Source organism: Bufo gargarizans, chromosome 4 (genome assembly GCF_014858855.1).
Source record: "Bufo gargarizans isolate SCDJY-AF-19 chromosome 4, ASM1485885v1, whole genome shotgun sequence".
Lineage (NCBI taxonomy): Eukaryota > Metazoa > Chordata > Amphibia > Anura > Bufonidae > Bufo > Bufo gargarizans.
In genome coordinates this window covers 305,409,562-305,434,906 of record NC_058083.1, presented here as the reverse complement: position 1 = coordinate 305,434,906, position 25,345 = coordinate 305,409,562, and positions in this window count along the sequence as shown.

Genomic DNA, 25,345 nt, shown 5'->3' with positions numbered 1-25,345 from the left:
AAAAGGCTTGTGCCAGCAAGCGGACGTGTCTTTTCTCTGAAAGAGGGTCACATCGTGCCATGTGTTTAGAGGGACCTGCAACCTTCTGACATCACTGCCCTCCATGTGAATACAGCTAAGAACTCATCACAAACCAAAAGGACTCATCCATCTGGTAAACTGACTTTTGTTCTGCTTAACCCTGTTTGTACGATACCACCTGTATTTGTAACCTCAGACCACTGTATATATTCCTTGTGTATATAGTGTTATTTCTAGTGAGCCTTTAAGGCGATTAAATATATATTTTAATCTTGTGCTGTCTTGTGTCTTGATCACGACTCCCCACGTCCGTGTTTCTGCCTAGCAATACACTACCGCAAGTTGGTTTCTTACCCAATAAAATCCTGTTAGCGGACCGGGCTTATATCAAACAAGAAACTGGTGGCAGTCTTCCCAGGTTTAGAATGCGCTGTTTCACTGGGACAGTGAAAAGGCTCTCTCATCTTGTTGCCTCTCTGTGCCCGTGTGGACAGGAGGAGTCTGTGAAAACTGTACCAAGAATGACTTTACCTGCTCCTCCAGGAGGCTGTAGCACCACGCCTTTGTAACTAGTAGCCATACTGTATCTCGTGAGCTCGACGTAGTTGACGTGTGGCGTCAGTCGGGGCACGAGGGGTACGGTATTCATCACATGGGTGAACTATTCATTACCAGCATGGGGGTGTATCTCTTAGAATAAAACCCATTTGCTTTGTCTTTATATTTGTTGGTGTTCTGTATCTGCATGTTTTATTTTATACTTAGTATAAGTTGTTTTAGTATACATTCTCTCTCCACATTGTAAAGGTAATTGTTTCATGTTTTAACTTTAATAAAGAATATATTACATTAATAGCCATCTCCGATATTTCCTAGTTGTGCTTGTCTCATGGACGTTCTTCAATCAAGACTGCAGGTAATATCAGATTGTGGTCAACATTTGCCAAGCAGATCTGTCAAATTCATTTGAACCACTAACTGAATAAAAAATCTAAAGGTAGCAAATCTGATATTAAATATTATGAAGCTTTAGCTATTCAATTTCATAATAAGTTATTTATAGTGGTCCCAAGGGAATAGCTATGGCCTTGTATCCAAACTAAACCCCTTGCTCACCATATTCTCTTATATAGGCTTGGGTATACCTAAATAGGTAATAAAATCTGTAAAAAAGAAATTAAAATTAAAATGTAAAAAAAAAAGACAAAATTAACAGCATGTGACCAGACAGGAAAACAAATCCTCTAATATTCTTTAATTATATAAATGTTGAAAAACTAAGGTCAGGGTATGTAGGTCTGTTAAGGCTACTTTAAGTCCTGCGGCACATACTGTAGATCCAGCTGCCTAATCCGGAAGACAATGCTGGGAATCGTCCAGACACAAACCGCAGCTGACAGCACTTTGTGTCCGGCCGAATCTCTGCATTTTTGCAGGAACAAATTGAAACTATCATCTTAAGTTTCCATGTGTCTCCCATTCACTGTGATGTTAAAAAGAATGTTTCTATATGTTTTTTTGCAGGACAGAAATACTATGTTATTCTAAGAAAATACAGAAACATAAAACAGAGACAAACGGAGATAAAAAATGTTTTACTTTTGGATGTTTTTGGACTCAATTATTGTCTATGGGTATGTTTCTATACATTTTTTTCCACAAACCTATCCACTCGACATACAGCAAAAGCGAGATTGGAACAGCCCCTAACCTTAACTGATTTGACTGTATAAAGAGATGAGTAGAAGCTTGGACAGAGGGGCGGCTGTGATTTTAGTGTTCTTTTTGTACTTTGTACTTTTTGAAGGAATTTGATACTGTCCCTTATAGACACTTAATAGGTAAATTAAGGTCTAAAATCTTAGAAAGTATAGTTTGTAATTGGATTGAAAACTGGCTGAAGGACCATATCCAGAGAGTCAACAATTCCTATTCTGAATAGTCCCAGTTTATAAGTGGTGTACCCTAGGTTCAGTGCCAGGTCCCCTATTATTTAACTTATTAAGTATATAGAAGGTGTGATTAATAGCACCATTTATATTTTTGCTAATGACACTAAGCTATGTAGTACTGTGGAAGATGTCCATAAACTACAAGCTGACTTTGAGTGTTTGGGCATTCATTTGGCAAATGTGATTGTGTGGAAAAATAAAGTATACATCTGGGTTCTAACGATCTACATGCATTATATGTCTTAGAAGAAGTAATACTGGGAGAGTCACTTGTAGAGAAGGATTTAGGTGTGCTTGTAGATCATAGACCAAATGACAGCATGCAATGTCAATTAGCTGCCTCTAAGGCTACCAGGGTATTGTCATGTATTAAAGGAGACATGGACTCGCAGGAGTGGGATGTTTTATTACCAGTTTACAAAGCTTTGGGGTGGCCTCATCTGGAATATGCACTTCACTTTTGTGCACCAGTCCATAGAAAGGATGTTCTGAAGCTGATAAGGGGCACCAGAGGTCTTAGTTATGAGAAAAGATTAAACAAATGTATCTAATATATAAATGGTCAGTACAAAAAATACAGTGAAAAGCTTTTCCATGTAAAATCCCCTCAAAAAACAATGGGGCACTGTCTTCGTCTGGAGAGGAAAAACTTCAGTCTACAGTAGCTTCGAGGATTCTTCACCAGAAGAAAAGTCAATCTGTGGAACAGTCTACCTAAGGAACTGGTCAGAGCGGTAATAGTTTACACATTTTTTTAAAGACTTAGATGAATTCTTAGAATTAACATTAATGGTTATAGAAATGCGAAGAATTCTGGCTTCCAACTCCCACATCCCCTTCTATCTTGATGGATTTATGTCTTTTTTTATTCTTAAGCAATTTATGTTTCACCTTAAAGAATTTCATCAGAATAGCAAATCTGCAGACTTTTTTCTTTAGAATAATTAGAAATGAATTTAGTTATGCTGATTTCTTTCTCATTATTAAATGTAATTACATTTTATATAATTGCGTGTTTTGTAATTAGGTGAATTGACTTAAACAAGGAGATTTTCTGAAGTAAGCATGTGTAAATTAATATTCATCTGTGGTTTTCTCAGCAGGCTCTGTTAAAAAGTGAAGAATCAATACAAAAAGCAGAACGTTACATTTTTCTATGCTTTTAAAGTATAAGTTAACCTATATAGCAGTTCAGCTGTATAATTCTACTACCTGAATTACTTCATATGGGGTAATGGTTCCTTATAGATATTATCATCGCTTCCCACACTGCCAGGTCATAAACACCTACATATGTAATCACTAGAGTTAAGCAAACACCTAGATGTTCGGGTTCGGGAAGTTCGGCCGAACTTTTAAAAAAACTGGACACCAATGATTTTAATAGGGGGAGCCCCAGCGATTAAACTGGGACTCCGATCGAAACTGCCGCTCCACTGCCACCAATGAGGGGGAGGCCGCACCGGACACCGTTGATTTTAATAGGGGGGGTCGCACTGGACACCAATGATTTTATTATTATTATTTTTTTATTTTATATTTTTTTTTATTTGATTGTTTTGTTTGTTTTTTACAGTGTTCATTATACAGTTTAAATAATGGAATCATTTAATAGATCAACGGGGAGATTTATCAAACCTGGTGCAAAGGTGAACTGGATTAGATCCTATGTACGCGACACGATGGAAGTCCTTTAGAGGGTAAATGGTATTGTCCTAGAGGATGATGTGCTATACAGTTCTCCCTTTAAAAAAGACAAGTTCACTGTAAGAGTCATGCTCATAATCACTTGGTTCTGACACTTTTGAAGTTCATCCTGCGACACAATGTGTTCATATTTAATGGCAACATTTTCCACCAGGTATGGGGAGTTGCCATGGGGAGTTGCCATGGGGAGCCCATGTGCCCTGACATTTGCAAACTTAAACCTGGGCTGGTGGGAAAAAGAATGTGTCTTTGGTGAACATCTGGATGAATGGTCGTCATGTGTCCAACTATGGCTGAGTTACTGTCAAGGAACCATGAACCAGACGTACAACAAGAGGTAAGTGGAAATAAGAAGGCTTTATTGAAAATAAAGCTGTAAGGCAAAAGTCCAAACGGATGGCTAAACCGAAGCAGGGTCTTGCGAAGCCAGAGGTCAGGAACCGGAAGGGTAGTCAAACGAAGCCTGGATCAGGAACCAGCAGGGTAGTCAGACGAAGCCTGGATCAGGAACCAGCAGGGTAGTCAGACGAAGCCAGGATCAGGAACCAGAAGCAGCAGCAGTCTTAGAAGCATGTGAACACAGGAGGACCAAGCAAGGAACTGAAGCCACAGACCTCCTATATATATGAGCTAGGCATCCAGCTCCTCCCAGTGGGAAGGAGAAGCCGCAGGGTGGGAGGCTACAAGAAACCCAGAAACCAAGATGGCCGCCAGCACATGTCAAACGAAGGAGAACAGCAAGAAGGTAAGACCATGACAGTACCTCCCCCTCAAGGGCCCCTCCTCCGCGGAGTAAAGAACGGTTTCTGAGGGAAGCGTGCGTGGAAGGCTCGGAGCAAGGCAGGAGCATGGACATCTGCGGAGGGAACCCAGGAACGCTCCTCTGGACCATAACCACGCCAATGGACCAAAAACTGCACCCGACCGCGGACCAGGCGTGAGTCCAGGATATTGCTCACCTCTTACTCCTCACGATTGCCCACTTGGACCGGACGAGGCCGAGGAACCGAGGAAGTGAAACGATTACACACCAGTGGCTTCAACAGGGAGACATGAAACACGTTGGAGATCCGCATGCCAGGAGGAAGCGCAAGGGCATAGGCTACCGGGTTTACCCTGCGAAGCACTCGGAAGGGACCAACAAAGCGAGGCGCCAGCTTGGGAGTGGGCACCCGAAGGTTGAGGTTGCGGGTGGACAACCATACGCGGTCTCCGACCTGGTAGGAAGGAGCGGGCGCTCGTCTGCGATCAGCCTGAAGTCTCTGGCGCTGCGCAGAGACCTCAAGGGACCTCTGGATCTGTACCCAAGAAGCACGTAGGACGGAAAGGTGATCCTCCACAGCCGGAATATCCTGGGGAGAGAATACCTCCGGTAACACGGCAGGTTGGAACCCATAATTGGCCATGAAGGGAGACGTCCCAGAGGAAGAGTTCACCGCCGTGTTCCTGGCAAACTCAGCCCAAGGCAGGAGGTCAACCCAATTGTCTTGGTGATCGGAGACATAGCAACGAAGGAATTGCTCCAAGGCCTGATTGGATCGTTCTGCGGCCCCATTGGACTGAGGGTGGTAGGCCGAGGAGAAAGAGAGATGAATCCCCAACTGGGAGCAAAAGGCGCGCCAGAACCTGGACACAAACTGACTCCCCCGATCCGACACAATCTCCTTGGGCAAACCGTGCAACCGGAAGACCTCCCTGGCAAAAATTGTGGCCAACTCTTGTGCAGAGGGTAACTTCTTGAGAGGAACACAGTGGCACATTTTGGAAAACCGATCCACAATCATGAGAATGACCGTATGGCCTCGGGATGCAGGGAGGTCCACAATGAAATCCATCCCCAGGTGTGACCATGGACGCTCCCCGGTGGCTATGGGTTGCAAAAGGCCCAACGGAAGGTGCCGAGGGGACTTACTCTGGGCACAAACGGAGCATGCCGCTACATATGCGGCGATGTCGGAACGTAGAGAAGGCCACCAGAACAGACGTGAAACAGCCCAGGACAGCTGATTCTTTCCAGGATGCCCCGCGGCCTTGGAGTTATGGTAGGTTCGCAACAACCGAGTGCGCAACTCCTCAGGCACAAAACATCTGCCGTTGGGTCTCCCAGAGGGAGCACCAGATTGAGCCGCCAAAATCTGCTCACCCAGGGGAGAGGTCAGGCTGGTGCGAATGGCGGCCAGGATCTGATTCGGAGGTATGACCGAAGTCGGAATCGACTCCTCCCCGGACAGCTCGGAGTACTGCCGTGATAAGGCATCCGCTCTGATGTTCTTGGAACCGGGTAGGTAGGGGACCACGTAATTAAAACGTGACAAGAACAGAGCCCATCTGGCCTGACGTGGTGTCAATCTCTTGGCCTCAGAGAGGTAGGTCAGATTCTTGTGGTCCGTCAGGATGAGAACCGGAACCACCGAGCCCTCGAGCAAGTGCCTCCATTCTTTAAGGGCCTGCACGATGGCCAATAACTCCCTGTCACCAATCTGATAGTTGCACTCCGTGGAAGACAGTTTCCGGGAGTAAAACCCACAAGGAAGCAGAGGACCCTCTGGTGTTCTACGCTGAGACAGAAGGGCGCCTACTCCCGTCTCAGACGCGTCCACCTCGAGGACAAAAGGCAACCCAGGGTTGGGATGCGACAGAATCGGAGCCGACACAAAGGCGGACTTTAGAGCCTCAAAAGCTCGGATGGCCTCGAGCGGCCAGACCTGGGGATTACTGCCCTTCCTGGTCAGATCCGTGAGAGGCTTGGCTAGCATGGAAAAGTCCCTGATGAACTTCCGATAATAATTGGCGAAGCCCAAAAAGCGCTGCAGGGCACGAAGACCACTGGGCTGGGGCCACTGTAAGACAGCCGAAACCTTCTCAGGATCCATGGAGAACCCCTCAGCGGAAATGATGTAACCTAAGAAGGTTACCTGGGATCGATGAAATTCGCATTTCTCAAGCTTACCGAACAGCTTGTTCTCTCGTAACCGTTGCAACACTCGTCTGACATCCAGAATGTGGGCCTCCATGGATTCCGAATATACCAAGATGTCATCCAAATAGACCACCACACACTGCTGCAACAGGTCACGGAAAACATCGTTGATGAATTCCTGGAAGACTGCGGGCGCATTGCACAACCCAAAGGGCATAACCAAGGATTCATAATGACCGGTCCTGGTGTTAAACGCGGTCTTCCACTCATCGCCCGCCTTGATCCTTACCAGGTTATATGCCGCCCTCAGGTCGAGTTTGGTAAAGACCGTGGCCCCTTTGAGGCGATCGAACAGCTCGGAAATCAAGGGTATCGGGTAAGCGTTCTTGATCGTGATGCGATTGAGACCCCTGTAATCGATGCAAGGCCTCAACTCACCGCCCTTCTTTTTCACAAAGAAAAATCCAGCCCCTGCCGGGGACGAGGATTTGCGAATGTGTCCGCGTGAAAGCGCCTCCCTCACGTACTCCTCCATGGCCTCATTCTCCGCTACCGACAGTGGATAGACTTTGCCACGAGGAGGAACGGCACCAGATTGTAACTCTATGGCACAATCGTATGGGCGGTGCGGAGGTAGGGCAACCGCACGCACCTTATCGAATACATCCCGGTACTCCTCGTATTCAGGAGGCAACAGAGAGTCCGAGGAAGTACACAACAACTTGACAGGCCCATGGATGCAACTAGCCCCACACTGCGGTGACCACGAGAGGATCTCGGCCGATCTCCAATCGAAAGTCGGATTATGCTTCTGGAGCCAGGGGTACCCCAAGACCACCAAGTAGTGTGGAGACGAAATAACCTGGAGACAGACCGACTCTCTGTGAACGGCACCAATGGCCATCCCCAGGAGGCGTGGGAGGAGAGGGAGGCACGGGTGGGACAGCAAACGTAGGCGCCAATCTGTTAGAAGACCTCCGCAGGCTCTCCTTAAAGGAAGGTCTCTCCCTGAGTCTGGTGTCAATCAAAATCAGGAAAGAAATAAGAGACTCAAGCTCCACTGGTAGGTCCTTAGCTGCAACCTCATCCTTCAAGGCATCCGAGAGACCATGAGAGAAAGCAGCGACCAGAGCCTCATTATTCCAGCCCACCTCTGCTGCCAGGGTACGAAACTCAATGGCGTCTTCAGCTACGGATCGTGAACCCTGTCTGATGGACATAAGGAGCTTCGCAGCAGAGGCAGCACGAGCCGGCACATCAAATACCTTCCGAAGAGAAGCAACAAAACCGGAAAACTCGGCAACCACCGGATTGTTGTTCTCCCATAAAGGGCTGGCCCAGGCCAAGGCCTTGTCCGAGAGCAGCGAGATCAAGAAGCCCACCTTTGATCTCTCAGTAGGAAAGGCATGTGGCAGCAACTCGAAATAAATGCCCACCTGGTTAAGGAAACCTCGGCACTGAGTTGGCTCTCCCCCAAAGCGCTGTGGAAGGGGGGCAGAACCGGTCATACCCCGAAACACCGCAGGCGCAGCAACAGGTGTCGGGGTAGACTCTGGCGCAACAACCGGGCGGGAGTAGGAGGGGGGCCCAGGAGCGACAACCGGCCCATCGGCAACGGAAGCTAAATGAGCCGTGCGTTCAAGCAGGGTTTGCAACGCCACAGCGAACCGACCCAATAGGTGATCCTGCTGATCAAGTCTGGCAACCAGCGTAGGTAGCGAGGATGGCCCTGTACCGTCAGAATTCATGGCTTGATCCTAATGTCAAGGAACCGTGAACCAGACGTACAACAAGAGGTAAGTGGAAATAAGAAGGCTTTATTGAAAATAAAGCTGTAAGGCAAAAGTCCAAACGGATGGCTAAACCGAAGCAGGGTCTTGCGAAGCCAGAGGTCAGGAACCGGAAGGGTAGTCAAATGAAGCCTGGATCAGGAACCAGCAGGGTAGTCAGACGAAGCCTGGATCAGGAACCAGCAGGGTAGTCAGACGAAGCCAGGATCAGGAACCAGAAGCAGCAGCAGTCTTAGAAGCATGTGAACACAGGAGGACCAAGCAAGGAACTGAAGCCACAGACCTCCTATATATATGAGCTAGGCATCCAGCTCCTCCCAGTGGGAAGGAGAAGCCGCAGGGTGGGAGGCTACAAGAAACCCAGAAACCAAGATGGCCGCCAGCACATGTCAAACGAAGGAGAACAGCAAGAAGGTAAGACCATGACAGTTACATTGATGACATTTTTTATTTTTTTTTGAGTTTTAAAAGTTTTTATTTTCCTCTCAAGAAAATATACAGTATAACAGTACACCAACATTGGTGTAAATCGGTACCATACACAAGATCATATAAGTGCATTATTATACATATAAAGAGTAAATAGAAACTCAGAATGGTCACAATGGTAACAATAATGTCACTAATCATTTCTTAACGGCGCATATAGAGGCATATTTAACTACACATATCATGTTAAATTTAACTTTTGTCCGAAATGAGGTATCATCGTACGTAAAGATGAGTTGGTATGGGTGCAGAAGGCGGAAGGGTGCAAATATTAAAGATGGAAGGCCTCAGACAAATTCGAATGATCATCGTAGGAAGAGTCAGGAACCCAACCTACTGGATTTATAAATCCTGGCACGAAGCATGGATTCGGGGTTAATCGTTGAGGGCCCTAAACGTCTTCCAATTATTCCACACCTTCTTAAAATTTTGGAAGTTTCTCGATTCCCAGGATGAGATCTCCTCGAACCTATGAACTTGGTCAACCTTCACTAACCATTGGCTAACCGACGGGACTTCTGTAGAAAGCCATAGCTTCGGAATTAAGAATCTTGCTGCAGCAAGTAAGTGTTTTAGAAGTTCCCGGTTAGAGATCCTCTGATCAGGTGGAAATAGGTTCAGGAGTGCAATTTCTGGTGAAGGAACTAGATCTGTTCCACATATGTGATTGGTTACTTGAAATACTCTCTCCCACCAAGCGTAAAGAGTGGGACAAGTCCACCAAACATGTATGAAGGAGCCTCTATCTGATAGGCATCTCCAACATTTATCGCATCCAGAGCTTGAATATCTAGAAACAATATCTGGTGTCTTGTACCATCTAGACAAAATCTTATAACCGTTCTCTTGAATACGAACGCATCTAGAAGATTTATGTGGGGATTGTAGAATAATATCAATCTCCTTAGTTGTGAAAGTACGTTTTAGGTCTTTCTCCCATTGGCCCAAGTAGGAAGGCAGGACATTCGATGTGTTGGATCTGAATCTGCTGTAAAATTTCGATATAATTTTTTGGGGGTTTTGCGGGTTTTCTAACAGGCTTTCAAACCATGTCAGTGGTCTTATCAGGTCCCCTAGAGAAATGTAAAGGGAGAGGTACGTTTTGATATAATATATTGGGTTATTGAGCGTATGGAGAGGAGAGATTGCCAACAACGTTCTCAGTTTACTTAATGAAGGAGGAGTATCATCCGTGTACAACTCCCTGAGTCTAATATCCGAGTTCCTTAGGTGTGCGGGAAGACTGTCTTGTAAGGCTTTAGGAGCAGTATGTAAAATATCACCCACTCAGAGAAGTGGCGATGGGAAAGGGGTATGAAGGGAGGTAGATTGGAACCATTTCCAGGCATTAAAAGTAGCCTTGATCAAAGGGGTTGTATCAGATGGAAAAGGGGGGAAACTTTTATGTCCTAACATGAGGGCTTTAAAAGATGAGTTCACTAATGTTTGTTCCATCCGGACCCACAATTTATGAGGAGGGTTTCTCAGCCAATCTACAGATCTAGCTAATAAAACCGCTTTTCCGTATAATTCGGGATCCGGGAGGGCTATACCCCCTAGAACTTTGGGTCTGTTTAGGGTCTTAGTCAGGCTTTTTTCCCATTCCAAATGAAGGAACTGAATAAAGATCTGAGCGAAGCGTAGTACGAGGAAGGAATAGGGATAGGGAGAACCTGAAGTAAATATGTCAGCTTAGGTAGAACCAGGGACATAAGCAAGTTTTTCCTTCCAAACCATGAAAGGATTGGTAAGTCAAGATTTTTAAGGGATGTGGAGACATGGTTCAATAGGGGCAGGTAGTTTAAAGCGAACAGTTGGGAGGGGTCTTTGCTAATCTTAGCACCCAGGTAGGTTAAATGGGGGACTGACCAGTTAAAGGGGGAGTTATGCTCCAGACGTTTAGCTAGGGGGATCGAGAGGCCAGAATGTATAATTAGGGATTTACTGTGGTTGACTTTAAAGTTGGAATATTTGCCAAATATTTCTAAATGGTGATAGATTCTGGGTAGGGCTGCTGAAGGGTTACTTATCATCATCAGCAGGTCGTCGGCAAAGGCTGCCGTCTTATGCTCCTGATCTCCGAGACTTATTCCCCTAATATCTCTATCAGACCTGATGGAATGCAGAAGGGGTTCCATAGATAGGACGAAAAGAAGAGGGGATAAGGGACAACCCTGCCTAGTTCCATTGGAAATTAAAAACGGGGAGGAGATAACATTATTGACTGAGATAGAGGCGGAAGCTCTTGAGTACATGGCATCTATAACTGATAGAAATGGAGTTGGGAATTTTTGTATGGAAAGGACCTCTTTCAAGAAAGACCATTTGACCCTGTCAAAAGCCTTCTCAGCATCTGTGCTGAGAAGGACTAAGGGCATCGATTTCTTCTTTGTGTGATATAGGATGTTAAGAACTCTTGCGGTATTGTCCTTACCTTCTCTCCCCCTAACAAAGCCAGTCTGGTCTCTATGGATCAGGGTAGGCAGGATAGACGCTAAGCGGTTCGCAAGCATTTTGGCTAGCAATTTAAGGCTACTTTCACACTAGCGTTCGTCGGTCCGCTCGTGAGCTCCGTTTGAAGGAGCTCACGAGCGGACCCGAACGCCTCCGTCCAGCCCTGATGCAGTCTGAATGGATGCGGATCCGCTCAGACTGCATCAGTCTGGCGGCGTTCGGGTGTCCGCCTGGCCGTGCGGAGGCGTGCGGATCCGTTCATACTTACAATGTAAGTCAATGGGAACGGATCCGCTTGAAGATGTCACCATATGGCTCAATCTTCAAGCGGATCCGTCCCCCATTGACTTTACATTGAAAGTCTGAACGGATCCGCGCAGGCTACTTGCACACTTGCGCACTTGCGAATTTTTTTAAAGTTATTAATGCGGATGGATCCGTACTGAACGGAGCCTCCGTCTGCATTAATATGATCGGATCCGTTCAGAACGGATCCGATCAAGCGCAAGTGTGAAAGTAGCCTAAGGTCGATGTTAAGGAGAGAGATAGGCCTATAGCTGGGGCATAGTGTTGGGTCCTTGCCCTCCTTGGGATTAAGACAATATGAGCTCTGGTCATGTCGCTGGAGAGAGGGGTGTTGGATAGGGTTTGGTTATAAATCGGAAGTAAGTGCTGGGTGAGGATATCTTGAAATGTGGAATAATATGAAATAGGTAGGCCATCTGGGCCAGGGCTTTTCCCTTTGGGTGAGTTACGTATGACCTCAGAGAGTTCCGTTGCAGTAAAGGGAGCAGTCAACATTAGTCTATTCTCCTCCGTTAGTGTTGGAAGATGTAATTTGTCTAGATAGGACGAGAGAGGAACCGGAGGCGCAGAAGAATCCAGAGAGGATGTAGAAGTATCCAAGTTGTATAGTGCTTCGTAGAAGCTCCTAAATTGTGAAGCTATTAAGTTTGAGTCGAAGATGTGTGAGCCCGATGCAGTAGTAATTTTGTGAACAAAGTTATTTGAATTCCTCATCTTGACCCTATTCATCACGAACTTTGACGCTTTGTTCCCGTGAGCAAAGATCTTATGCTGTGAATTGAGATAGTATTTTGCTGAGAGGGTGTTAAGGATATCTTTAAGGGATCGCCTATAACCGTTTAGTTCGTCTAAGTGGGATTTGAGCATTGATATTTTGTGTGCTTGTTCAAGTCTGGTAATATTCTCATGTAGTTCGTCAATTTGTTTGTTCCTCAATTTTTTAAGGTATGTCCCCAAACTGATGCATTGACCTCTGACAACTGCCTTGTGGGCGTCCCACACGGTTTGGGGGGATATCTCCGAAGATACGTTTAGAGTAAAGTACTCTTCTAGGACTTTTTTAATTTTTGGTCTGGACTCAACATTACCCAGCAGTTGCTCATTTAACCTCCAAGATTTATGGGATTTGTTATCCTTAGGTAAAGTGAGGGTCATGTATATAGGGGAATGGTCAGATAGGAGGATATTACCTATGCTGGAATCTTTACAATATTGTAAGTGGTTTTTGGAAATGAAGAGATAGTCCAGACGCTGATAAGAGTCGTGGACTGTTGAATGAAAAGAATAGTCTTTAGTGTCCGGGTGGAATGTACGCCATACGTCAATAAGCTGTGCTCGCCACAACTTCGAGGTCAAGGAGCGCAAAGCTGATTGGGAATGGACTGACCTACCTGATGAGGAATCTAACAAGGGGTTCATTACTAGATTAAAGTCTCCTCCCAGCACCAGGATGCCTTCTCTAAAGCTGATCACCTTATCTAAAATGTTTTTCAGCCAGGGAATTTGTTGCTTATTAGGGGCGTACACATTAACAAATGTGTAGGTTTGGTGAAGGATTTTCCCCTTCAGCATTATGAACCTGCCTTCCGGATCCAAATCTTGGCCTATAAACTGAAATTGAACTCCCTTCTGTAGTCCTATACTCCTTTAGAGTTTGAGGTATTAGAGCCACTATGAAACCATTGGGAGAAGTATGAGTATGAAAGGTTAGGGAAATGACCTAGCTTCAGGTGTGTTTCCTGCAGGAAAACCACCTTCACTCCCTCTCTCCTCAGCATCCCAAATACCTGACCTCTTTTAGATGGTGAATTGAATCCCCTAACATTATAGGATACTATCTTAAGGTCAGCCATCCGGAATACGAGGGGAGGTAGAGTCCGCACTGAAAGTGTTGTAATAGAAAGCTTTTAGCTTTACGTGAGAGAGAGTAGAATCTAGTGTTAAGGAAAAGTCCAACCTTTTATATGCAGCCCATACCAAGGACATCATTTCGGAGTCTTCAGGTGACGTTGTAACAATAATAACACGGAAACTAAAATAACAAGAGAAAAACAATAGGCATAAGCAATGAGTCTGTATAGACATTTCTCAGTGGATGGGGGAGTGTGGGAATACCCTTAGAATAGCAGGGCTCATCTAAGATATCTTAATTAAACTTCGGAGATAAGGAGCGAACCAAGGTGCGCGTCCCCCTCCGATGTTACCAACCTCTTAGAAAGGGGCTTCATGAGACTGGGGGGTTGTGATTGGGGAAGATAGGTTATCTCAGCCCAATATGAATATCCTGGGTCACCAGCTTTAGTAATTCTTTGAGGCTGGATCTAAGTAATATGGAAAGGTAAGTGTGGGGGGAAGGGGGGGAGGGGAGGGAAGGGGGATGAGGGAAGGGAAGGAGGGGGGGAGGGGAGGAGGTGGAATGCATTTTTAAAGTTAGCACACCGTAAAAGCATACTTATAAGAGATAGATAGAGATCATTGCCCCAAAAGGGTAAACTGGGTTAGTAGATAACAGACATAATATACCCCTGTTAGGTCAGAGTGAGACTGTAAAAAAGCGCCTGGGCGTGATTGAAGTACCTTTTTCTCAATCCCTGAGCCAACAGGATGTATCTGGAAGAAGGAGCATGTTGTCGCCTTCTTACTACTTAGGTTAAGCAAAGCTTCTTGCAGAGTCCAGTACAGCTTCGTTCCATGTAGCAAGGGGGAGGAGGGAAGGCCAGGGAAGGGGAGGGAGAGGGGAGGGAGGAATAAAGAAAGAAAAAGAAAAAGAAAGGGAAAGAAGAAAGAGAGGGAGGGGGGGGGAAGGGAGAAGAAGGAACAGGTTATGCCCAAGGGAACCTTGGCTGGAGACACTATATGTAGACTTTATAAACAATAAACTAGTAAGAGAGAGAAATCAAACACTTCTGCAATCTTTTCCATGGAGAATAGGTCAGGTGTAACAGACCAGTGGAACTGCTGGCTCCGTATAGATCAAAATGAGTCTGTAGAAAGACGTCTAGGAGTAATTGAGGTAGCTTTCTTCCTCTGGCGTTGGGACTTAGGAGTCCTCCTGGGTTCAAAAACCGGCCTGGGAACATCTGGTAGGGAAGCGACATCTTGTATTAAGTCCCTGTTCTCTATCTCCATATTAGGGATCTCCAGATGCTGGAGCGTTTGATCCAGGTCAGCATGGTACCTAATTGTGAGCCTGCTCCCGTTGTACAGGAACGAGATGCCAAAGGGGAAAGTCCATCTATATGTGATCTTCCTCTGGATAAGCCATTCTGTCAGAGGTTTAAGGGCCTTGCGCTTTTTCAGAGTGATCGGTGCTAGGTCTTGATACACATGGATGCGATAATCTCTGAATAAAATGTCGGATTTCTTTCTGGCGCACTCTAGAATAGCTTCTTTGTCTTGAAAATTCAAGAACCTGCAAATTATGTCCCTAGGCGGTTCTGTTGGTTTCGGTTTTGGCCTTAGGGCTCTGTGAGCTCTTTCAATGATCGGACAGGGGTGGTCAGGGCCCAGTAACTGCTCGCATAAAGCCATCACTGCCTCCGGTATTTCTGAGGAGAGGATTGATTCAGGCAGACCTCGGAACCTTAAATTATTCCTTCTGCCTCGGTTCTCCTGATCCTCTAAAGCTGCATAGACATGATTAAGATGGGTCTGAACCGTCTGCAGGCTGTTGGAGGTTGCCGCCTGAAAGTCTAACACCGTGTGGTGTGCCGTCTCCAGATCTTCTACCCTTCCCCCGATATGATTTAAATCATGTCTCATGGAAGAGACTTCACTAACCAGAGGTTCCAGGGCTTTAGTGAGGACCGATTTCAGGTGTTTCCTGGAGATGGGTAGGCTCTGACGTCCACTCGCTTCTTCCGAGTCGCTGTCCTGTCCCTCTGAGTTCATACACTCGTCTTCAGGAGCAGCCGCGGGCGCCATTTTAGCTTCTTTTGCGACATGGAGTATCGCCGCTTTTTTAATGAATTTGTCCATGTCTCCTGAGGTGACGGACGGCTTCTGGTGTTGCAGGGTGTCCCCCTGTCTTTGATTGCCAATTTTGACCATGATCAGGTCGGCGTAGCTATCGTAGGCTGCGATGAAGCACTACAAGTTAGACGGAGCTCAGACGCACACCACCATCTTCCTCAGGCGCTAGCTCCGCCCCCCGGACACCAATGATTTTAATAGGGGGGGTGGGAATGGGGGAGCCGCACTGGCCACCGATGATTTTAATACTGGGGAGGGAGGGGGGCCGCACTGGCCACCAATGATTTTAATACTGGGGAGGGGTTAATTGTGCGGCTCACAGCCCCCTGTAAGAGATCGGGTGCTGCCAGGCAGCAGGGGGCAGTTATGTACACAGTTGTTAGTATATTCTAACTTGAAGCGTCCCCATCACCATGGGAACGCCTCTGTGTTAGAATATACTGTCGGATCTGAGTTTTCACGATCTAACTCAAATTGTTCCTTTTTCGATCTACATAAAATGAAGGGTAACTTTGCAAAATGCTTTACTGAATATTAGTTTTGAGCGCAAATATAAAATCGGAAATTTTAATCGCGAATATCACCACTTCGAGACTTTGCAAATATTTGGAATATAGTGCTATATATTCGTATTCATGAATATTCTAATTGCAAACTTATTGTGAATTTATTGCAAATATCGGCACTTAGCAACATCCCTAGCAACCAAAAGGAAAGTTGCCTATAGGAGTAGTGTTGATTGCAAATTTTCGTACAGCAAATTTTATTGCGAATTTTCCAATTGCCGATTTTCGCAATCATGGAAATAATGACGAGATCACGAATGTGCGAATATATGACGAATATTCGCCCAAATATTTGCGAAATATCACAAATTCGAATATTGCTCCAGCCGCTCATCACTGCTGAACATCATGTGGGGATCAGTTACAAAAACATTATAGCTAATTCTCCTAGTTTCTTTTATCTTACTTCAGATTACACACATAGTACTAACTTCTGGTTTAGCATATAGAAAGAGCATGCATTTCTAATTAGCATTCTCTATGTTGTTTTCTGTGCTCTTGTGATCTGATATACTGTATATAGCTCTAGGGGTGGGCAAATTAATTAGAATTAATTAGTTAGAATCAAAATTCTACCTGAATTCTTGAAAAAAAAGCTGACTCTATATAATCAGAATTTGTTCAGATTCATTTGGGTAGAATTTTTCCAGAGATGAAAGAGATTTCCCAAGCATTTAAAGCACTTGATTTGGGAAGACTCAATTACCCAAATTTAATTTCTTGTCTCATCTTTACAAAGCTCATATTCCTACAATGGTACACTAAGAACTCATCTGGCTTCTTACCTCTGATCTCAAATCTTACAGCTTTCCTTGCTGGTTCAATACCTGTTTATAGCATGCATTTGTAATTTGCATTCTGATTGTTTAACCTAGAAATCTAAAAGTTTTCTATGATTTTTGAACACAGTGCAACAGAGTCACAAACGCTAACTACTGTAATATGTTATAGGTCTCCCTTTCGACAAGGTTTACCTGTCAACAATTTTAGTAAGGAATAGAGATAAATTAACTGATTCTATAAAAATCAAATTTTTTATGAACTTCCCAAAAGACTCAGATTTGTATGAATCTGGAACTTTTGTGATTCGTCCTGCATGAATCACTCAAAATGTGGGCCATCATTTTACAGACCAGAAAACAGAAAAAGGCATCTGCCACCAAAAAGGGATACATTCTGGACTACGTTTTAATTTTTTAAAGCATAGCAATGATGACTGTGCAGTGTGTTTAACAGGATGTTTGTTATCACCGCCTACCATCCATTTATCCAAAGCCAAACATGGTGTTACTTTGACATTACTAGTGCTGTATTAGCATTAAAAAGCTAAAAAGCTTTAAAAGGGGTTGGATAAAGTCCTAGGAGACCTAGTCACCCATGATTTTTAAGGGAAAGCGGAGCACTCTTAATTTGGATCAAATCAGACCAGAAATTTTCTACCAATAGTATTGAAACTATATTGTGTCAGTAAACAAGACCACTATAAGGTGTCATCCACACGGCCATTGCCCTGCTGTGCCCGTATTGCTACCGCAAACAGCGCGTCCGCAATATACTGGCCCCATCCATTTGTGCACCGCAGCACGGATGCCGACCCATTCACTTTAATGGGTCTGCAATCCAGAAGGTTGGTGCGGAATGGAGGCACTGAACCCAATGGAAGGACTACGGAGTGTTTCCATGGGGTCTCTCTCCATGCCTCTGCACTGCAAAAAAATAGAACATATGAATCACAAGAAGGGAAAGCTAAATGGTGATGTGAACTCAGCCTAAAAAATATAATGCAATGTACCCAATGTAATCTTGTTGCTCAACTATTCATTTAGTATATGTAAACTGTAAATGTAGAATGTTGAGCCTGCAATTTTAAAATTTCTAAGCTCTGTTTAAAGTATTTCAGCAGTTTCATAAGTTTACTACCAGATACATTTGCTTATGTTGTCTTTACAAAACAGTTATCAATTAGAGATTCTGATATACTATTTGAATAAGCCTGAAGGAGTCCAGGCAAGAAAGCAAATATTACTCCTAGCCATCTCATCAATAATCTGACTGATTACAGCATTGCCTTGATCCATTTCCCCTCCTCTGCTGTTCATTGTAAAACTGCAACACTTGTATTGATCTAACTTTGTAATACAAAGCACTCACAGTTCTCCAAAGACATTTACTTTGTGAAATCCACTGTACATCACACAAAGAAGCAGAATTGTGGACCATTATTTAACATGACAGCCCTGAGCTTTAGATCTTTGCTTTAATGTTGATGTTATAGGTTATTTTCTATATGAATAATAACACTTGTCATCTCTGCTTTTGTTGTCACTTATATAAAATTTGTTTTGGGTAACTTAGAGGCATTGATCCTAAATATGGCATCCGTTTTGGTAGATTAACTTTGATATTTGAGAAAAAAAAAAAAAAATGTAATGGTCAGATGACGTTTATTTACCAATCTCACAATGGAAATTTCAAAAGTATATTGGTCAGTTGTAGCATACTCAAAATCACATGGCATTTGTTTCAAATCATACACAATTAAGCATATCAAATAACAAATAGCACCATATTTATACAATTACAAAACAACAAAGAAAGCTGATTCAGATAATCATTATTAACATATCGGAATACGTGGGAATTTTGTAAAATTCGAGATGGATATTATTCCAAGTTTTCTGTGATTCTATTCCAAGAGTCCAAGGATTTAAAAAAACATATATATATATATATATATATATATATATATATATATATATAAAAAGTGAGAAACAAGAGTGAAAAAGTATCAGTCCTAAAAGACCTCTGAGTGTCACGCACAAATGTTCAGGCCAACTGGAGCTCTTTTGATTTTGCTAAAACCGAATCAGACCCAAATCAAATTGGTTGACCAATTTGGCTGAACCCAAATTGAATTTTGAGAAATTTGTCTGTGTCATTTGGAACGCAGTAGCAGAATATCCTTCCACAGTGACCAATATATGAGACTATGTTTGCACTTCAATTGTTCTTCATCTATGCTTCACTGACTTCTGTGTATGCTTATTCACTGGCACTTTGTCTCACTTAGGGGGAGATGAGGTGGAAGGAGGGAGGTGTAGGTATTCATTTATTTTACACACCTCTCATGAAATACTGTATTAACAGTTTTTAAATGTCTTATGTGATCATGTTTTGGATACTAAATAAAATTTAGAATTCCATTACAATTTTTTGGGGTGCACCATTTTGCTTTTTTGATGTGCTTCTTGATGCAATTTCATGCATGCATTTATGCACATGGACAGCACCCTTTAGTTTTTTTGTATTGACATTATGGTGCCTGCTTTTTGCAATACTTAACAGAATATTGGACATCCAATTCTTAAATATAGTGGGCATAAATCCATTCCATCATACACTGTGTAGATATCTTGTAAATATATGTCTACCAGTTCATTGCAAATGATGCTGATTAGAGATGAGCGAAGTTTAGAAAAATTTGACCTGGCAACTTTGCCAAAGTTCGCAATTAATTTGATCTGTTTCAAATTAATTAATCACAAATCGCTATAAATCAGTTATACCAAGACCACTCTGCCTTAGGGTACGACCACACAGAGCGACCATGCTGCAGGTGGGTTGCAGCCATTCTACGGTGAAGAATCCCATAGTCCACAGCTGCCTTTCAATTTATATTTTAGGGCACACTGTACAGTCGGTCTTTATTGTTAATGGCTGTGTGGCACCTTTAATGCACCTATTAAAGGGGATGTTGCGGGTATGGGGTTTGGCTGGTTAGGTGTGGACACAATATGCAAATTATTACTGTTCTGGCCTGCAATCTCCTGCTGGTTATTTCACAGTAAACACTGAATATGGATCAGCTCGGGCATATCCACTTTTCCAACCCCAGGGCTCTCTCCTGCCTTACAGGAGAGGGAGCCCTTCTGCTTTTCCTCCTTTTCCACATCATCTTATATCAATGAGAATATTAACCAGAAATATAGAAGCGAGCACTCAATTCTATGGCACACACTCAGATTTTATTGTTAAAAAATCACTAATTAAAATGACATAAAATAAATAAAACAAATAAAACAGTTCAAATGTGAAACAATTCCTTTGGTCGACCTTATGTACACTGATAAAGGTAATACAGCATAAAATAGGGATTCCAATAGTGTGTGAGGACACAAAGTGATAAATAAATAAATAGATTACAATAGGTTAGTTGTTGGAATATAATACATAAACTTGATTATAATGATTAATAAATTGATGATGAAATGGGTGAAGAAATATGGTGAAAAAATAGTGAAAAAATAGTGGCTATAGTGAACACTAATTGAAGTCCGGCGCGTAATAGCGCAGTATGCTGAATTGATTCCTATAAGGAAAAAGTATAAGTCCGAGTCTATGGTGTTATACACCACAACACAAAGCTTGGCTGTTAATTAATGCAGTCCCATAGCACGGTGGTTAACTCGGCTATAGTCTTACCTCTGCCTTAGACTATAGCCGAGTTAACCACCGTGCTATGGGACTGCATTAATTAACAGCCAAGCTTTGTGTTGTGGTGTATAACACCATACACTCGGACTTATACTTTTTCCTTATAGGAATCAATTCAGCATACTGCGCTATTACGCGCCGGACTTCAATTAGTGTTCACTATAGCCACTATTTTTTCACTATTTTTTCACTATTTTTTCACCATATTTCTTCACCCATTTCATCATCAATTTATTAATCATTATAATCAAGTTTATGTATTATATTCCAACAACTAACCTATTGTAATCTATTTATTTATTTATCACTTTGTGTCCTCACACACTATTGGAATCCCTATTTTATGCTGTATTACCTTTATCAGTGTACATAAGGTCGACCAAAGGAATTGTTTCACATTTGAACTGTTTTATTTGTTTTATTTATTTTATGTCATTTTAATTAGTGATTTTTTAACAATAAAATCTGAGTGTGTGCCATAGAATTGAGTGCTCGCTTCTATATTTCTGGTTAGTACTCTCCTACTTGAGGTTTGGCGTCCTCAACCTTAGTTTGAAGCACCATACCGTCCATTGTCAGCAGTGAGCCACTTCATTCAATTAATCAATGAGAATATGTCATCAGGAACATCCAGCTCCTTCCTTCTCTGCATCTTGCTGGATTTTCTAGGACATGGAGACTTTGAATGGTGATCCTTGAAAGAAGTAATGCTAGCAAAAGAAGAGGATGGTCATCATTAAGACCTGGCCCACCTAAGGGGTGCAGACTGGATGGTATTAGTTTGCACACTTGCACCGAAATAATATAGGCTTCCATCTAATTGGTATAAAATTACATTTATGGATGATGTAGGAATAAGTAAATATAGGAATAAATAAATAAAACTGATGCAGACTCTTCTTGCACTCTCCCTCTCCAATATTCTTCTAGTAATCGTTTTCAGCAACACTGTTCTTAGCTCATGAGTGCTTGTCATTAGTGATGAGTTTTGTAAAATTTGAATCATCTACTTCACCGAATTTCAGAAAACAATTTGCTCTATGATTCATTTCTTTGTCACGATTGCACTGCTGCCACTCATTGTATCATTCAGATGCCGTGTTCATCACTGCTTAACACATCTGAGTTTAATATTAAAGTACATAATAAAAATAAAATAAAATCACACTTACCTCATCTATTAGATTGCAAAGGACTGGCTCCTGCCATATTGTTTGAAGATCCAACTCAAAATCTCTCGTGGCCCATGATGAAATCACCACACAGTCGCACTCAAACGGATGAGGTAAGTATGACTTTTAAAAATGTTTTAACCCATTTCAGGTAAAATCAATTTGTTACCATGAAGCACAAGGAAATTCAGCTTTGTTGCAAATCTAATTTTCGCTGAAATTCCCTGATTCGCTCAACACTAGGTGCCATGTCTCTCCTTATGCTCAGCTCAGAGTACAATGGCGGGGACTGCATAGGATGTGGGTTTTACGGGGGTGTGACACTGTGACATCACAGGGGATGGCTATCAGTGGATTGGCTAGCTGCAAGGCATTATAGGTGATCTTAAATACCTGGGCTTGTCTCCTCTACACTAAGTTTAACTTTGCAACACATGTAGTCATCATTTTAGGAAAACCTTATTCATTAACATACAGTGTTAACAAATGCAGATTTGTTTTGAATCAAAGTTTTCCTAAACTTCAAACCGAATAATGCTTAGCTTTGTTCAACACTAAAAGAGTATAATCAATAATTCTTCAATGGAAAAGGAGGTCAGATCATAAAATATCTGCCTTCTAGATTATCCGGGAAACAATTATCATTCTGGAGGAATAATCTTTAAAACATAACATTTAATGTCTTTGCTAGTAAAAATCCTTGATACAATGTGCGAAAAAAAGAGAAAGAAAGATTGAATATAGTGAGATGAACCACTGTAGGACCATTAATGGCTTAGGCCCATGGTCATCTCAGTATATTGATATTAAATTAGAGTGCGCGGCGGCACTGTGAGGGTAACCAGTGTGTCCTACCGGTACCCAGGGAAGGATGTCGGCTGCTTCAACACACGATGTTCCGGTAGTCGTTCGTCCTGTATGGATGGTCGGATGAATCTGATAGGGAGATAGCAACCGGTTGACAGTCTAACACATGTGTGTAGGGTCCCTAAGGAAATCCTATGGCTGTCTAACCGATACCCTAAAAACTAGAAGTGTGGTAGCAGCCTGACCACAGGGCACTCGTCCTTATCAGATTCATCCGACCATCCATACAGGACGAACGACTACCGGAACATCGTGTGTTGAAGCAGCCGACATCCTTCCCTGGGTACCGGTAGGACACACTGGTTACCCTCACAGTGCCGCCGCGCACTCTAATTTAATATCAATATACTGAGATGACCATGGGCCTAAGCCATTAATGGTCCTACACCGTGTTCATCTCACTATATTCAATCTTTCTTTCTCTTTTTTTCGCACATTGTATCAAGGATTTTTACTAGCAAAGACATTAAATGTTATGTTTTAAAGATTATTCCTCCAGAATGATAATTGTTTCCCGGATAATCTAGAAGGCAGATATTTTATGATCTGACCTCCTTTTCCATTGAAGAATTATTGATTATACTGTACTTTTGATATGGCAGGCTTTTTGGACAGTGGCATAAACACAGAGACATGGTTTGAAGAGGCCAAAGAGGTCTTTTCTGATAAATCTTATCAGCAAAAAAAGAGTATACCCTCCTTTAAGATTGCCTTCAAAGAATTAAATCGTCTTTATAAAGAACATTTGGCCAGTTGGTGGGAGGTACAGAGCCTTGATAATTATATCAGGCAGGGCATTGTACCCCGAGGACTCCGCATTTCTGTCACTCCAGTACAGAAACAGCGGAGCCCTGGTTTCACCACACGTTGGGAACAACTGGCCACTAAAAGCTCACTCCAATTGATGACACTTCTATTGGAGGAGGAAAGACTAAATTTAACTAGCCTAACTGACAAACTGAAAACTCAGATTGAAGTGACAAAAACTTTCGTAGGTGATCCTGAATTTCAAAATAAAGAAAAACAACTCCAAGTTACAGTTGAGAAATATCAGTATTACCTACGAGAACGCAAACATAGGCAGTTCAATAAGGATTTAGCCGAATTCAAAGAGAATAAGGCCTACTCTGTCTTGAAGGAAGTGATCCCTAAAGAAATAACTTCAGAGATCTCTACCACTGACACCGAACTTTCGGACAGTGAGAGAGAATCTGGGGGCAATCCTAACCGGAATAAATCCAAAAATTCCAATAAAAGAGGGAGAGGTAGGGGGAGAGGCAGAGGTACAACTGGTCCAAATAAAACCGGTTTTTTAGATCAGGGTGTAAGTTACCCACTAAGGAACCGCCCCATCACACGGGACCCATCGGGCCAGAAATAATCAATCTCTCTAGCCATACCCTTACCCATAGCGAAATGGCAATATTATCAAAGGGGTTGTCATTCGTCCCTACACGTCATTACGACATGTTTACTTGGGTCAAGGACCTCCATCTATTTATAAGAAAGCTCAGGTGGCATAAACATTTTAAGAACGTTGAAAAGAAGAGAGCTCAGATCTTAGGCATACCAGCAGATATCCTGAAGGATGTCGAGTTGCTACACAGTTTAGCAGAAGACGAACATACCTCGCAGGGCGCTGGCCCATTCACCCCTTTGCGTAACAAAAGTAATAAAATGCCGCCTACTGGTGACGTTTCATGTGTGGACGTCTTTCTACAACTTGTCAGTGCTGATTTGATGGCTAAGGAGTATCCTCCACAATACAATAATTGTTCATCTGAAGAACATCGTGCCATTAAGTCTTTGAAAGAAGACAAGGATATAGTCATCAAACCATCCGACAAGGGTGGAAACACGGTTATCATGAATCGACCTGATTATCAATCCATGTGTGAACATATCCTGAAAGATAGCAATAGTTATCAGTTGTTGACACACAATCCTACAGCGTCATACGTGGTTGAATTACGGGAGATTCTCTTAGCCGGGAGAGCGGAGAATCTTATCTCACAAGAGGAGCTGGACTTCATGTATCCCAGGCACCCCGTTATGGCCACGTTTTACAGTCTCCCCAAGGTCCATAAAGGCCTTAGACCACTCAAGGGGAGACCAATCGTTGCCGGCATTGGGAGTATCTGCCAAAATATAGGGATATATATAGACCAGATCCTTATGCCCTTTGTGACTGCACTCCCCTCGTACACCCGTGATACGATGGACCTTCTGAAACGGGTGGAAGGGATCTACATTGAGGACCATTCCTTGCTGACCAGCATAGATGTGGAGGCGTTGTACTCCTCCATTACCACACGAGGCTGGCCTTACGGCTGTAAGTTACTACCTCAGCATGCGAGGACGGCAGTATCAGGCGCATAACACTTTTGTCTTACGGTTACTCAGATTTCTGTTGGTGCATAATTTCTTCACATTCGACGGTCGCATCTACCACCAGCTCAGGGGCACGGCCATGGGTTGCTCCTGTGCGCCGTCCTATGCCAATCTGCTCCTGGGCTGGTGGGAGGCGACCGTCGTTTTTGGGGAAGTTGAATCGATGACCGGGCCCATCACCTTATGGGCCCGGTACATCGACGACATTTTGATTGTCTGGAATGCGGGCGCCAGAGATTTCAAA